Raw genomic sequence first — 15981 nt, 5'->3', positions numbered from 1 at the left:
CCCACATAACGTGTAAAGATGATCGCGCCAAGTTACCTTTTTGTTGCCCAATGGTTTAGTTCTGATGCTCATGTGCACTTTGTGGACACTTTTTTTGCGGTGTTCTGACACCTTTTATTCAGAGCCAGCATTAATATCCTTAGCAAATATGTGCTACAGTAGCAATTCTGTGAGGGTGGACCAAACAAGCTAGCCTTCCCTTCTCACACAAATCAGTAAGTCTTGGGTACCCTGTCACGGGTTCACTGGTTGTTTTCCCTTGGACCACCTTTAGAAGGTACTTACAACTACAAACCAGCAACAACCTACAAAGCCTAACATTAAACACATGCTCTGACCCAGTGGCCTAGCCACCAAACTTTGACCCTTGTCAAAATTCCTCCTACACTTGCCCTTTTTTCCTGCTTTTAAAACCAATACCTTAAAGAACTGATTGTTCATTTGAGGCCTAATATATTCCATCCCTTGATGAGATCAATGATATTCATTTCACCTGTCAGTGAGTTTTATGTTTCGGCTGATGGGGTGGGCAATCGTCAAACACAATGAAGCGTGGTATGACCAGACCAGAGGGAAAATCCAAAAATTACACTATAAAATAAATCATTAAATATACAAACAATGGGATTGTCAGGACTTGCATGTGTTCCTCTGTCTAATAATGTACAAGTGTTTTGCTGGTATTTTTAATTGCATCTGGATTGGTTCCCAGTGTTCACCTTGAATGTGTGTTTCTGTGTGTTAAGTTTCATTTCATTTTCATCTTCTCCCGCTTATCCGTAATTCGGGTCGCGGGGTCAGCAGTCTAAGCAGATTCCCCGGACACTTCTCCGTGTCCAGGGATCGGGCTGTCAAGGCCCCCGCCTTCGACTGCTGCCCAATCCTCTCAGCAGCGGTCCCTTACGGTCCCTCCTGCAGGTGGTGAGCCCACGGGAATGTGTGTTAAGTTATGCAACACAATTGCACATAAATATTACGTTCTATTTTTCTTTGTTTTTCTGGACCACTGATCAAAGCCAGATTTCGAAAGATAAAGATGAATATTTGAAGTCATTTGACACAGGTGATGGAAAAAGTGTCCCGTTTTCTATTAAAGTAATAAAAAAGTTTTGCAGGTGACATGGTTTATGCCGGATTATGACGTGTGTGTATCCGTGTGTGCGGTTTTGATGTAGCGTAGGCATTGTGAAGCTTGCTGAAGGCCACTTGGATGTTTAGAGGTGGCAGTGGGAGGAAAAAAAAATAAAATGAAAATCTGTCCACATGAAAGCAGCTATTAATTTTTCTGACACATCCCGCAAGCATTATTTCTCCTATGTGTCGGTTAAAATATGTTCTCTTCCTCAGGTTATTAAACATTGAAAAGAGAGATTGAAAGTAAAAGGAAAAAAAAAATTGTGTAAGGTCTAAACATAGTCCTCATATGTCATTCACCAGAGAGCGAAATCACTATGCATCCAATGCACCTTTACGCTTTCCCTTGAACATGCTATATTGTGGTTGCCAAGACCAGCAACGAGACTCAAAGTGACAAAAGTATTGGGACACATGACTTTCCCAGCCAAATGCAGTAGAAAGAATTTTTCCCTTCACTAGAATTAGGAGAACCAAAAAGCATAACAATGCTGATGTTACAGCACTTCACTCTCATTGGTTAGTGTAATTTGAATCTAAAGCATACATGGCAGTTTTCCTGTATAGTTTTTGTACTTTAAAAGGGAATTCCTTCCTTCCTTCCTTCCTTCCTTCTAGGCTTTTTGGTTGTCAAGGCCTTAATAAGTCCTGTGAAAGCAAGAAACAATTCAAAAATGAGAAATTAAATACGATGCAATCCATGATTGATGATGGTATATTCCCAATATACAGTGGGTACGGAAAGTATTCAGACCCCCTTAAATTTTTCACTCTTTGTTATATTGCAGCCATTTGCTAAAATCATTTAGGTTCATTCTTCTTCCTCATGAATGTACACACAGCTCCCCATACTGACATAAAAACACAGAATTGTTGACATTGTTGCAGATTTATTAAAAAAGAAAAACTGAAATATCACATGGTCCTAAGTATTCAGACCCTTTGCTCAGTATTTAGTAAAAGCCCCCTTTTGATCTAATACAGCCAGGAGTCTTTTTGGGAAAGATGCAACAAGTCTTTCACACCTGGATTTGGGGATCCTCTGCCATTCCTTCTTGCAGGTCCTCTCCAGTTCTGTCAGGTTGGATGGTAAACGTTGGTGGACAGCCATTTTTAGGTCTCTCCAGAGATGCTCAATTGGGTTTGAGTCAGGGCTCTGGCTGGGCCATTCAAGAACAGTCACAGAGTTGTTGTGAAGCCACTCCTTCGTTATTTTAGCTGTGTGCTTAGGGTCATTGTCTTGTTGGAAGGTAAACCTTCGGCCCAGTCTGAGGTCCAGAGCACTCTGGAGAAGGTTTTTGTCCAGGATATCCCTGTACTTGGCCGCATTCATCTTTCCCTCGATTGCAACCAGTCGTCTTGTCCCTGCAGCTGAAAAACACCCCCACAGCATGATGCTGCCACCACCATGCTTCACTGTTGGGACTGTATTGGATAGGTGATGAGCAGTGCCTGGTTTTCTCCACACATACCGCTTAGAATTAAGGCCAAAAAGTTCTATTTTGGTCTCATCAGACCAGAGAATCTTATTTCTCACCATCTTGGAGTCCTTCAGGTGTTTTTTTAGTGTTTTTCCATGCGGGCTTTCATGTGTCTTACACTGAGGAGAGGCTTCCATCGGGCCACTCTGCCATAAAGCCCCGACTGGTGGAGGGCTGCAGTGATGGTTGACTTTCTACAACTTTCTCCCATCTCCTGACTGCATCTCTGGAGCTCAGCCACAGTGATCTTTGGGTTCTTCTTTACCTTTCTCACAAAGGCTCTTCTCCCCCGATAGCTCAGTTTGGCCGGACGGCCAGCTCTAGGAAGGGTTCTGGTCGTCCCAAACGTCTTCCATTTGAGGATTATGGAGGCCACTGTGCTCTTAGGAACCTTAAGTGCAGCAGAAATCTTTTTGTAACCTTGGCCAGATCTGTGCCTTGCCACAATTCTGTCTCTGAGCTCTTCAGGCAGTTCCTTTGACCTCATGATTCTCATTTGCTCTGACATGCATTGTGATCTGGAAGGTCTTATATAGACAGGTGTGTGGCTTTCCTAATCAAGTCCAATCAGTATAATCAAACACAGCTGGACTCAAATGAAGGTGTAGAACCATCTCAAGGATGATCAGAAGAAATGGAAAGCACCTGAGTTACATATATGAGTGTCACAGCAAAGGGTCTGAATACTTAGGACCATGTGATATTTCAGTTTTTCTTTTTTAATAAATCTGCAACAATGTCAACAATTTTGTGTTTTTCTGTCAATATGGGGAGCTGTGTGTACATTCATTAAGGAAGAAGAATGAACTTAAATGATTTTAGCAAATGGCTGCAATATAACAAAGAGTGAAAAATGTAAGGGGGTCTGAATACTTTCCGTACCCACTGTACATATTGCTGCATTAATAGACCTGCCAACTACACCAATGTGTTATGTTGTATTCAGAAAAAAATTTTATGGCTAAAAAGTCTTAAATTCGCTGTTCTACGCCATAATAACGAATATTATTATATAATAAATCATTTTAGACAGGTCATCGTTTTTCGATGTCTATGTGATGTTGAATGTTGAAATCTTCATGCAACAATGTTTTTTGGTTGTTTTGTTTGATGGTTTCCATGGTGTCGTACTTCTTTCTTTCGCTAGTCTAAATATAATTCACTTTATTATGACTAGAAATAACACCAACATTCAACAACCAATCAGGGAAAATCTTGGATTGTTAAACAGATTTTATTATCTTAATGGTCATAAATTAAACTTAAAAAGTCTTAAATTTGACTTGGTGAAACCTGCAGAAACACTGTGTTTTAATCCTCCTGTAACATCGTTTGTAGTTATTGCTTTGTCTGCGTCATTGAATTGTCTATTGTGAACTTCAGCCTTATCGCCCTCAAGATGTGCACCACATTCACATACATTATGGACCCAGTCTGAGACCTGTGTAACTTTGCACCAATGCCTTGAAGAGCGCTATTTTGTTCTACTGTATACTTGCATAAAGCTAAAACATACCTTCCACCAACATTGTATGAGGAATAGCACTTAATCCAGTGCATGGTATTCATTTTGGATTTTGTTTATTTTATATTAAATACATATTAAATACATGACCTTACTGTACTTCAGTTACACCGGCACCAACTTGAACAACCTATAGTCGGCATTTGGGTGCAAGAGGAAGTGGTAGGTGTCTGACCATGACTCTAAACCTATTTTTTAAATATAGTGTATGAGTGACAAAGCATGAAAGGGGTTTGGTGTGTATGTGGGTCTATGGTGTTTGTGTGTGTGGCTTTGCAAAAGGATTGAAAAAAGCTTGTCCGTGACTGATGTGAATGTCTGACTTGTCTTGAAGATGGGTCCGTGTGAAACGTCTGTCTGATGTGTCTTTCCTGACAGGAGGTCATTAAAGAGCCGAAACTGCTGAAAAAAAAAAAATGTCCAGAAGGGGGAACCTGGCTCTGATTCAAGCTTTAAACTAACCACTAGGCATTAGTAGAGAGAGAAAAAGAGAGCGAGAGAATGCACTGAAACATCTCACTTCATCTAAAGCTCCATTATGCAGCAGTTGTTGCTTCTTTTTTTTTTATCCTTTTTGGGAATTAAATGAAGGAATATCACTGCTGGCTTGTGATTTTCCAATTTTCAGGTCTATAGATGACTGACTGTTCAGTTTCAGGGTTATAGGGGTGAAAAAAAAGAACGAATAAATCCTCCAAACAGAATGAAATTGCCTCTACAAATCGCTTTAAGAATCCAGGGCAGAAACTTCTTCATATATTTTTTGTCCCCTTTTTAGAAGTGTATAGTGTAGTCTTAAAAATGTCACATTCAACAGTGAATGCAATATTATTTTCCATTTTTAACAATTTAATGCCACTGCAAGGGGCTGTATGTGAAAGTTTGGATTTTTCTTTACACAACCAAACATTTCCATATCTTTGTCCAAAATGCGATTTTGGCCACTATTTGGAAGGCAAATTTTAAAAAACCTAAAAGATTCCAATAATCTTGGCTAAAATCTGTCGTCTTCGATCGCTGGTTTGACATGTTCATGACACTGACATCATTTTTTTCCCTCTGGAGAAATTCTTACAGTAAAGATTTAACACTTTCCTGCTGTGTGACGTCTCCTACGACGACCATCAAACTGAAATCCGAGAGGAGCGCCCGAACCTCAGGGAACGGGGTCGAATTGTGTTGGACAGTACAGCAAGAAGAGAAACTTAAGTGATGGAGTGATAGATAATGTTTGTATGACATTTTTTATTATCAAGGTATGTCATGAACAAAACGAACCCCACATGATTGTTTTAGTTTGCTGGCGTTAGCAAAAGAGAACGTGGGTCTGAATGTGTCACGGGTTCATGAAGTAAAACTTCAGATGGATTTTTTTTGTGCAAGTCAGTTTTTGACATTTGACTTGGCCTCCGATTTCCTCAGAACTTAGTCCCATTAAAAGTCTGTGGGATGAGCTATAAAAGCAAGTATGATCCATGAAGTCCCACCTTGCAATTTATAGGACAAGCAATCTGCTGTTGACGTCTTGCTGCCAGATACCACAGCAAACCTTCAGAGTTCTTGGAGAGTCCATTCCTTGACTGATCTGAGGTATTTGATTGGAACAATGGGGGCCTGCACTATATTAAGCAGGGTTTTAAAGCAAGTTATGACTGATCGGTGTAAATGCTTGGTATTGATTCACTTTTTTTTTAGGACTGTTAACATAATTAGAGCAAATGACCTACTTAGAAAAGTCAAATTTGATCTGGATTACCAAACCCCATCTCAAAATAGACTCACAGCTTCACAATCTTTATCCTGTGTGAAGATGAAATGATGGTCTCCAATTGTTATTTGACTGGGATTGCGCTTATATTTTAACTTCTATATAAAAGCACATTCTACCTTTGCAATGAAATTGTCATTGAGGAGGAACAGTCAAGCTTTCAACACAGCCATTCTTTGACTTTTGTTCGCGCTTTTCTGCCAATGAATAGACATAATAATTCATTTTATGTGATCAAGTCGAAGCAAAAGCTTCTCATAGGTGCCGTATTATCTGCTGTAGCTGTAGTTTTTTATTATACTTTCAGAATAAAAGGAGTTTCAGCTATATCAGATTCAATTAGGCTTATCAAAGGATTCTTTCATTTCTGCCTTTTTTTGTATGATCATGAGGGTGTTTTTAAATCCAAAGCACATATGTATAATTATTTTTTTTCCATGACTATGCAATACAGTTACGCAGATTGAATGTCAAAAGAGTACACGAGCAATATCCAATAATACCCAATTAAATAATTAATAATACCCAATTAAATCTTTCATTCCTCAGTGTGTGCCCAGAGCAGCACAATAAAATGGTCATAATGGCAATCATATTTCACTTACAAACGCCGTATTGATTTGGATAGTTGCAATGTCAGACAGAACTCCCCGAAATGGTATTCAGCAATGACAACAAACAGAATGACCAGAAAATTAATCAACCTTGCTTACAGTAACTATGTGATTACAAGGGCCTCAAGAGTGGCAGCTTTGGCGATACCAGGGTTCAAGCCCCAGTATCACAAAGCTGCCATTTTTGGGGGCCCTTGAACAAGGCCCTCAAACCTCTGTGTTTCAGGGGTGCTTTAACATGGCTGATCATGCACTCAGCATCAGTGGGATATGCGAAAGAATATACCAAGTCAATGGATATTCGGAAAGTGACTCAGTTTTCAGAATTTTGCCTTGGTACACAACCACAATAATTTGAAAACGAAGAAATCAATTTGATTTGAAGTGTAGAATTCAAAATCAAATTTGCCTGGCAAATATTTTTTAGAACAAGAATCGTTGAGCATGGAGAAGGAAAGGAAGAGCTTATGATCCAAATCATGCCACAACATCTTTCAAACACAGAGGACGTGTTCCAAATAGATATTTATGACTGCCAATGTACCTGGATCACCAGTGTTTATTGATAAAAGCTAATAGAAGTAGCAGGATAAATTTTGAAGAGCATGGAGTGATCCTTTCTGCTCAGATTTTGAGAAATGTTGCAAAATTAATAGGACAGCACTTCACAGTACAGGAAGACAATGACCAAAAACATACCAGAAAAGTGACCCAGAAGCCTCTTAAGGCCAGAAAAAACTAGAGTGAGAAAGTTTATCCAAATACTTTCTCCTCTGAAAATGGATTAATGAATGTTTTGTTGGTAAAGCCCTTGAATGAAAGCTTGACACTTTCATAGCATCTCAATTGTTGGATTTTAAATCCATTTTATTGGGTTTCAGAAGCAAAATCAGAAAAAAAAAATGTATAATGAAAAATGCATGAATGTTTTACATTGTAAAACAGAAACCTGTGGGAATATGTATGGGCAAGTAATAATCTATCTACCCCAGCCATTAGGGGGGCACAAGCCAGTGCACTCTTAGTGCCGGTCCCAAGCCCAGGTAAATGGGGAGGGTTGCGTTAGGAAGGGCATCCAGCGTAAAACATGTGCCAAATTAAATATTCGGATCACAAATGAGAATTTCATACCGGATCGGTCGAGGCCCGGGTTAACAACGACCGCCACAGGTATCGTTAGCCGACAGGGTACCGTGGAAATTGGGCTACTGTTGGCCGAAGGAGGAGAAGGAGAGGAGGAAGACGTCTACAGAGACGGCAGGAAAAGGAGCAGTGTAGGAGAGTAGAGGTTCGGGTTGGTACTTTAAATGTTGGTACTATGACGGGTAAAGGGAGAGAGGTAGCTAATATGATGGAGAGGAGAAAGGTAGATATGCTGTGTGTTCAGGAGACCAAGTGGAAAGGGAGTAAGGCCAGGAACATTGGAGGTGGGTTTAAACTGTTTTATCATGGTGTGGATGGAAAGAGAAATGGTGTAGGGGTGATTCTGAAGGAAGAGTACAGTAAGAGTGTAGTGGAGGTGAAGAGAGTTTCTGATAGGGTGATGATCGTGAAGGTGGAGGTTGAAGGGATGATGATAAATGTCATCAGTGCCTATGCTCCACAAGTTGGCTGTGAGATGGAGGAGAAGGAAAGATTCTGGAGTGAATTAGATGAAGTGGTAGATGGTGTACCTAGGAAAGAACGATTGGTGATTGGGGCAGACTTTAATGGGCATGTAGGTGAAGGGAACAGAGGTGATGAGGAGGTGATGGGTAGGTATGGTTTTAAGGAGAGGAATGTGGAAGGCCAGATGGTGGTAGATTTTGCTAAAAGGATGGAAATGGCAGTGGTGAACACGTATTTTAAGAAGAAGGAGGATCATAGGGTGACGTATAAGAGTGGAGGAAGGTGCACACAGGTGGATTATGTTCTGTGTAGGAGATGCAACCTGAAGGAGATTGGAGACTGTAAGGTGTTGGCGGGGGACAGTGTAGCTAGACAGCATCGGATGGTGGTCTGTAGGATGGTTTTGGAGGCGAAGAAGAAGAGGAGGAAAGTAAGGATTGAAAGAAGAATAAGATGGTGGAAACTGAAGGAGGAAGAGTGTAGTGTGAGGTTCAGGGAAGAGGTCAGACAGGGGCTTGGTGGTGGTGAAGAGGTGCCGGATGATTGGGCAACTACTGCAGGAGTGATGAGGGAGGCAGCTAGAAAAGTACTTGGTGTGACATCTGGAAATAGAAAGCAAGACAAGGAGACGTGGTGGTGGAATGAGGAAGTGCAGTAGAGCATTAGGGGAAAGAGGTTGGCAAAACAGAAGTGGGATCGACAGAGTGATGAGAAAAGTAGGCAGGAGTACAAGGAGATGCGGCAGCAGGTAAAAAGGGATGTGGCGAAAGCCAAGGAAAAGGCATATGAGGAGCTGTATAAGAGGTTGGACACTAAGGAAGGAGAAAAGGATTTATACCGATTGGCCAGGCAGAGGGACCGAGCTGGGAAGGATGTACTGCAAGTTAGAGCAATAAAGGATGGAGAGGGAAATGTGTTGACTAATGAGGAGAGTGTGTTGAGAAGATGGAGGGAGTATTTTGAGCAGCTGATGAATGAGGAAAATCAGAGAGAGAGAAGGTTGGAGGATGTGGAGTTGGTGAAGCAGGATGTAGATAGGATTAGTAAGGAGGAAGTGAGAGCAGCGATTAAGAGGATGAAGAATGGAAAGTCGGTTGGACCAGATGACATACCGGTAGAAGCATGGAGATGTTTAGGAGAGATGGCAGTGGAGTTTTTAACCAGATTGTTTAACAGGATTCTGGAAGGGGAGAGGATGCCTGAGGAATGGAGAAGGAGTGTGCTGGTACCGATCTTTAAGCATAAGGGAGATGTGCAGACCTGCAGTAACTACAGGGGAATTAAGTTGATCAGTCACACCATGAAGTTATGGGAAAGAGTAGTGGAAGCCAGGCTGAGAGAAGAGGTGCCCATCTGTGAGCAACAGTATGGTTTCATGCCGAGGAAGAGCACCACAGATGCCTTATTTGCTTTGAGGATGTTGATGGAGAAGTATAGAGAAGGACAGAAGGAGCTGCATTGTGTATTTGTGGATTTAGAGAAAGCGTACGACAGGGTCCCGAGAGAGGAGTTGTGGTATTGTATGAGGAAGTCAGGTGTGTCAGAGAAGTATGTGAGGGTGGTGCAGGACATGTATGAGGACAGTGTGACGGCAGTGAAGTGTGCAGTAGGTACGACAGACTGGTTCAGGGTGAAGGTTGGACTGCATCAAGGATCGGCCCTGAGCCCTTTCCTGTTTGCAGTGGTGATGGACAGGTTGACGGACGAGGTCAGACAGGAGTCTCCCTGGACTATGATGTTTGCAGACGATATTGTGATTTGTGGTGAGAGTAGAGAGCAGGTTGAGAAGAGCCTGGAGAGGTGGAGATATGCGCTTGAGAGAAGGGGAATGAAAGTCAGTAGGAGTAAGACAGAGTTTCACATTAAATGAAATCATTGATGAGATGGCGAACAACATAGACCTTATCCTCACTAGCACTTTAGACACTGTTGCCCCCATCCGGTTAAAAAAGGTTCGAGAACAAGCACCTGCACCTTGGTATAATAGTCATACGCATGCCCTAAAGAGAACAACACGTAATCTGGAGAGAAAATGGAGGAAAACTAAATTGGAGGTATTTAGAATTGCGTATAAAGACAGTATGCTTAGCTACAGACAGGCGCTAAAAGCTGCTAGAGCTAAACACCCGAGCAAACTCATAGAAAATAAGAAAAACAATCCCAGGTTCCTTTTCAGTACAGTCGCTAAATTAACAACAAATCAGGGATCTGAAAAATGTGTTCCATCACAGTTTAGTAGTGAAGACTTTATGAATTTCTTCACTGAAAAAATAGATAACATTAGAAAAACAATTGTGGCAGTTCAACCTCTGACAGCATCTCCCGACACAATCGTACTTACAACCCCACAACTACACTGTTTTACATGTATAGGACAGGAAGAGCTGTATGATGCTATTATGAAAGCTAAATCAACAACATGTCAGTTAGATCCAATTCCCACTAAACTACTGAAGGAAGTGTTATATACAGCTGGTGAGCCTCTTCTCAATATTATTAACTCCTCACTATCGTTAGGTCATGTCCCTAAATCCCTCAAGTTAGCAGTTATTAAGCCCCTCATTAAAAAACCTAATCTGGATCCAAACACGCTATCGAATTACAGACCAATTTTAAATCTCCCATTTATGTCTAAGATTTTAGAAAAGATTGTCGCTGCCCAGTTATGTAACCACTTGCAGGAGAACAATATCTTTGAAGAGTTTCAGTCAGGTTTTAGGCCCCATCATAGCACAGAAACTGCTCTAGTTAAAATCACTAACGACCTGTTTTTAGCTTCAGACCAAGGCTACATCTCCCTATTAGTTTTACTAGATCTTAGTGCTGCGTTCGACACTATAGATCATGATCTTCTCCTAGATCGCTTACAGAATTACATCGGTATTCAGGGACAGGCATTAAGCTGGTTTAAATCCTACCTGTCCAATCGTTACCATTTTGTAGATTTAAATGGAGAGCTATCCAGGATAATGCAAGTAAATTATAGCGTGCCACAAGGGTCAGTTCTAGGACCCCTGCTTTTTACAATATACATGCTTCCATCAGGAAATATTATTAGAAGGCATGGAATTAGCTTCCATTGTTATGCTGATGATACCCAGCTATATATTTCATCCAAACCAGGCGATACAGCTTAATTAGCTCGCATAACTGAGTGTGTTGAAGAAATAAGAGATTGGATGACCCATAACTTTCTGCTATTAAATTCTGATAAGACGGAGATTTTGCTCATCGGCCCAAAAAATAGTACACAGAAGCTCCAGCATCTCAGCCTGCATTTAGACGGTTGTTCTGTAACTACTAGTTCAACGGTAAAAGACCTGGGAGTTATTTTAGACAGCAACTTATCTTTCAAAAATCACATCAATCAAGTTACAAAAACAGCCTTCTTTCACCTTAGAAATATTTCTAAGCTAAGAAATATGTTATCTATATCTGATGCAGAGAAGCTCGTCCATGCGTTTATGACCTCTAGAATAGACTACTGTAATGCATTACTAGGTGGATGTCCTGCATCATTAATAAACAAGCTTCAGTTAGTTCAGAATGCCTCAGCAAGAGTTCTTACTAGGTCAAGAAAATACGATCATATAACCCCAATCTTATCGTCTCTACATTGGCTTCCTATTAAGTTTCGAATAGACTACAAACTACTGCTACTCACTTATAAAGCACTAAATGGTTTGGCTCCCATGTATCTATCCAGTCTTTTAACACGCTACAATCCGTCACGCTCCCTGAGATCTCAAAACTCTGGGCTTCTAGTAGTTCCTAGAATAGCAAAGTCCACTAAAGGCGGTAGAGCATTTTCACATTTAGCTCCTAAACTCTGGAATAGTCTTCCTGACAGTGTTCGGGGTTCAGATACACTCTCCCAGTTTAAGTGTAGATTAAAAACATATCTTTTTAGCAAAGCCTACACATAACACACATCACACACATCACATCACAACCTTGTGCTCCAGAATATATGATTACATGCACATTATTAACTTGTGCTGTTAATATCATGAACAGCAGCTACGCTAATTCCTCTCCACTGCTTCTCTTTCTCTCCCCATCCCGAGGCATCCTGAGGTTTGGCCAGCTCCAGTCACGTCCCACCTCGTGAAGATTATGGACCTATGGATGATCATGGAGAAGTAGATGCCGAGTGTTTAAAGGCCCTGGCATGGAGAAGCTGATGCTGGATCTATGATGATCACAAATTGTTCTGTATTGTTGAAAGATTTATGACCAAACTCTTGATGTCACCCATATGAGGATGGGTTCCCCTTTGAGTCTGGTTCCTCTCAAGGTTTCTTCCTCATATCATCTAAGGGAGTTTTTCCTTGCCACTGTCGCCACGGCTTGCTCATCAGGGACAAACGCACACCATTCACCTTCACTGTTGTTTTCTGTAAAGCTGCTTTGAGACAATGTCTGTTGTGAAAAGCGCTATACTAATAAACTTGACTTGACTTGACTTGACATGTGTGTAAATGAGAGGGAGGGCAGTGGAGTGATGCGGTTGCAGGGAGAAGAGGTGGAGAAGGTGGAGGAGTTCAGGTACCTGGGGTCAACAGTGCAAAGTAATGGAGAGTGTGTTAGAGAAGTAAAGAAAAGAGTGCAGGCAGGGTGGAGAGGGTGGAGAAGAGTGACAGGAGTGATTTGTGATAGTAGGGTATCTGCAAGAATGAAAGGGAAAGTTTATAGGACTGTGGTGAGACCTGCGATGTTGTATGGATTAGAGACAGTGGCATTGAGTAAAAGACAGGAGGTGGAGCTGGAGGTAGCAGAGCGAAAGATTTTTTTTAGAGGGACAGCACATGTAGGATGTTTTGATGACAAGGTGAGGGAGGCGAGATTGAGATGGTTTGGACATGTGCAGAGAAGGGACATGAATTATATTGGTAGAAAAATGCTGAAGATGGAGCCACCAGGTAGGAGGAAAAGAGGAAGGCCAAGGAGGAGGTTCATGGATGTGGTGAGGGAAGACATGCAGGTAGTTGGTGTGAAAGAGGCAGATGTAGAGGACAGGGTGGTATGGAGACGGATGATCCGCTGTGGCGACCCCTAATGGGAGCAGCCGAAAGAAGAAGAAGAAGTAATAATCTATCTGAGTAAGCTAAACTAGCTAGCTGATTTTATGATGTTTTACTGTTCTGATATCCATCTACCTTCTAGCTCAAGATAAGGTCAATTTTTCTCCTTATTTCTCAAGTATTATTAGTTTTTTCAACAGATTATAATTGTTTTCTTTATTTGTTTATTCTTGCTTGAGACACTTGTGTCTTTTGTACTCGTTCAACAAAGCATTTGTGTAAGAAGTGCAAAGTGCCTCAATTTCCAGATCTTCAGAGGGATTGTTTCTGCAACTGGCTAAAAAACATGAGGATATGTATAGGTTTCTTACTAATCCATTTTCCCTAGAGTAGGAGGCATTCATGTCTTTTGGCAGGTTCTGAATTTATCCTTGGGCAAGTATAAAGTCACACCCACTGTAAGCCGTGTGTACCACATGAGCACCAAGCTCTCTGTGGTTAATCTTGCCATTAATTCTATTTTGTTGCAAGGTGCATTCCATTTCTAAAATGCAACATACTTGAACAGTGGTCCCCTACTGAAAATCCGTGAATTTTGGACGCACCCCCACAGCCCCTATGGTACCTTTGTGAATTTATCTAGACATTGTCACTTTAATACAATAATGTATTTTAAAAATCCACTGCGGATTCCTGCAAATTTTAAGATAATCTGCAACTTGCTGTTAATTAGGTTCCAGATGAAAACCTGCAGATTTTCCATTCGTCATTTCCGAACCACGAATTATCGAATTCAAAAATAAGTCAATGCAACAGACAATGAAATGGCTTCTATATGTACTGTATTTGCCTGGAGTTACACTAGAGTCAATTCTTCCTTCCTTGTAATTCTTGGTTGCCAGGTCCAAGTAGAAATTTGCTCTCAACGGGAAAGGTCAAAACCCCAGATTTCTGCAAGCTGGGCTGTTCTTACTTTGCTATTCCTGGAATGACAGCCAGACAAAAGAATAGAAAAGCGATTATGCTAGCAGAAACTTGTTTTATACCTTTTCCCCCAGGTGCACAGAGAATAGCATTAACCTAAATTTTTATTTTATCTATGTTCATTATCTGGCAGCCTTATCACAGGGTCCTTGAAATGAGTTCGTCTGAAATTAAATTTAAAAAAAAATTAAGACTTTTACTAAAATAAATGGTTGTGAATTGCATACTATGAACATTCCTAACAACAATTAGGGGCAAGAATCTTCTTAGTATTTTTTTTTATATGGCCTGTTTTACACAAAAACGAGAAGTGCTTTTCCCAATGCACTCGCATGTCTATTGTCAGGACCATTTAAATCTGCAATTGCTTTGCAATGTTTTTTTAATGGGAGCATATTGGAAGCTGAGCTACTATGGCGTTGTAGTAATTAGATCATGCGTCAGATGCCCTTCGGTTGCTTTTAAGCCCTGTTTTAGTTTAATAGTCCTGGACATGTATCCTTCTTCCCAAGAACAAGCAGAATAAATTAAAGGAAATCACTGTTAATGATGTTGAATGTTTTCCTTATTTCTGTCATTGGGGACCATCATTTATTAAGTATAAGAGAAAGTAATACATTTATACTGAGTATTTTAATGAACTGAAGAAGACCAGCCGTTTCTTCAACCCTATAGTCTTTCTCACGGAGAAAACCAAGGATGCCAAGCAGGATAAGGATAGACAGGAAGAGTGCACTTGCAGGTCTCCGATTAGTCCTATTAGGCCTTTCATTGACAGTGTGAGAGATGGGACAAAGTGACTAAAACTGGGGTAACTTCAGCGGCTTTTTATTAAATGTTCAACAAAACAGACTTAGAAACCATTTTCGGAGAACAAACAAGACAACAAGAGCTTTCAGAATAATTGCACACTGGACTTCACATTTCTATTAAGTAGAAACTAAATGGAAGACTACACCAGGGTACTATTAAACCTATACAAGCATTTGATACTAAATGGTAGTATCATTGATTTGATTGTTCTTTAACTTAACAACATCTCATTCTTCAATGTTGTGTTCATCAAGTCCTTTTTTTGTGCTTATGTCTCCATCACCAAATCCAATAACTGCTCAAAAAGTGCTGGCCATTTTTGGTCTAGTATCCTAGAATCAAAAGGGACTAAAGGTCTTGCATTCGATTATACCCATGACCCTCAGTCAACACTGTGGACAAGATTTCATGTAAGAGATGAGTAATACATTTTTTGTTTTTTTTTAAAACCATTGCTCCAGAATCTGTCAAGAAACACCAATCATTCTTTCTACACTTCACCCCAGTTCGCCGTGATGACCTTGGCCGTGCAAATATATACTGTATATGACTAAGTTTATTGTTACACTTATTAAAGCTTAAGGTTGACACTCAGTTCTAGGTGAACCACCCAATGAAAATGATAGGTCATCTCTTGATTCAAGCCTTGTGACCTCTAGTGTAAGAGCAAGTGTAATAACACCCCAAGGTTCAAAGATATCTAGACTCACATGAATAGTAAATGATGGGTATATTGCACTTATCTGTAGAGGTCAGATGCTTTTTGAACATTTTCTAGCTAATAAATAGATACACATGTTCTTTTGCACATGAATGATACCTTAGAGAAACCTTGGGGCCACTCATTCAATGTGGTGTCTCTTCACTGTTAATGCATTGCCCTGTCTTTAGAAAGATATCTGATGACCAATACGACTTGTTTTTAAACAAGAAAAGCCCAAGAACCTAAGTCTAGCCTGGTCAGCAGAGAGACATTCAATGAGATGGCTTTATACTGAGAGCCTAATTCACTTTTTTGGGAATAAGATAC

This window comes from Silurus aristotelis (genome assembly GCF_946808225.1).
Source record: "Silurus aristotelis genome assembly, chromosome: 5".
Taxonomy (NCBI): domain Eukaryota; kingdom Metazoa; phylum Chordata; class Actinopteri; order Siluriformes; family Siluridae; genus Silurus; species Silurus aristotelis.
Note: the sequence above shows the minus strand (reverse complement) of the source record.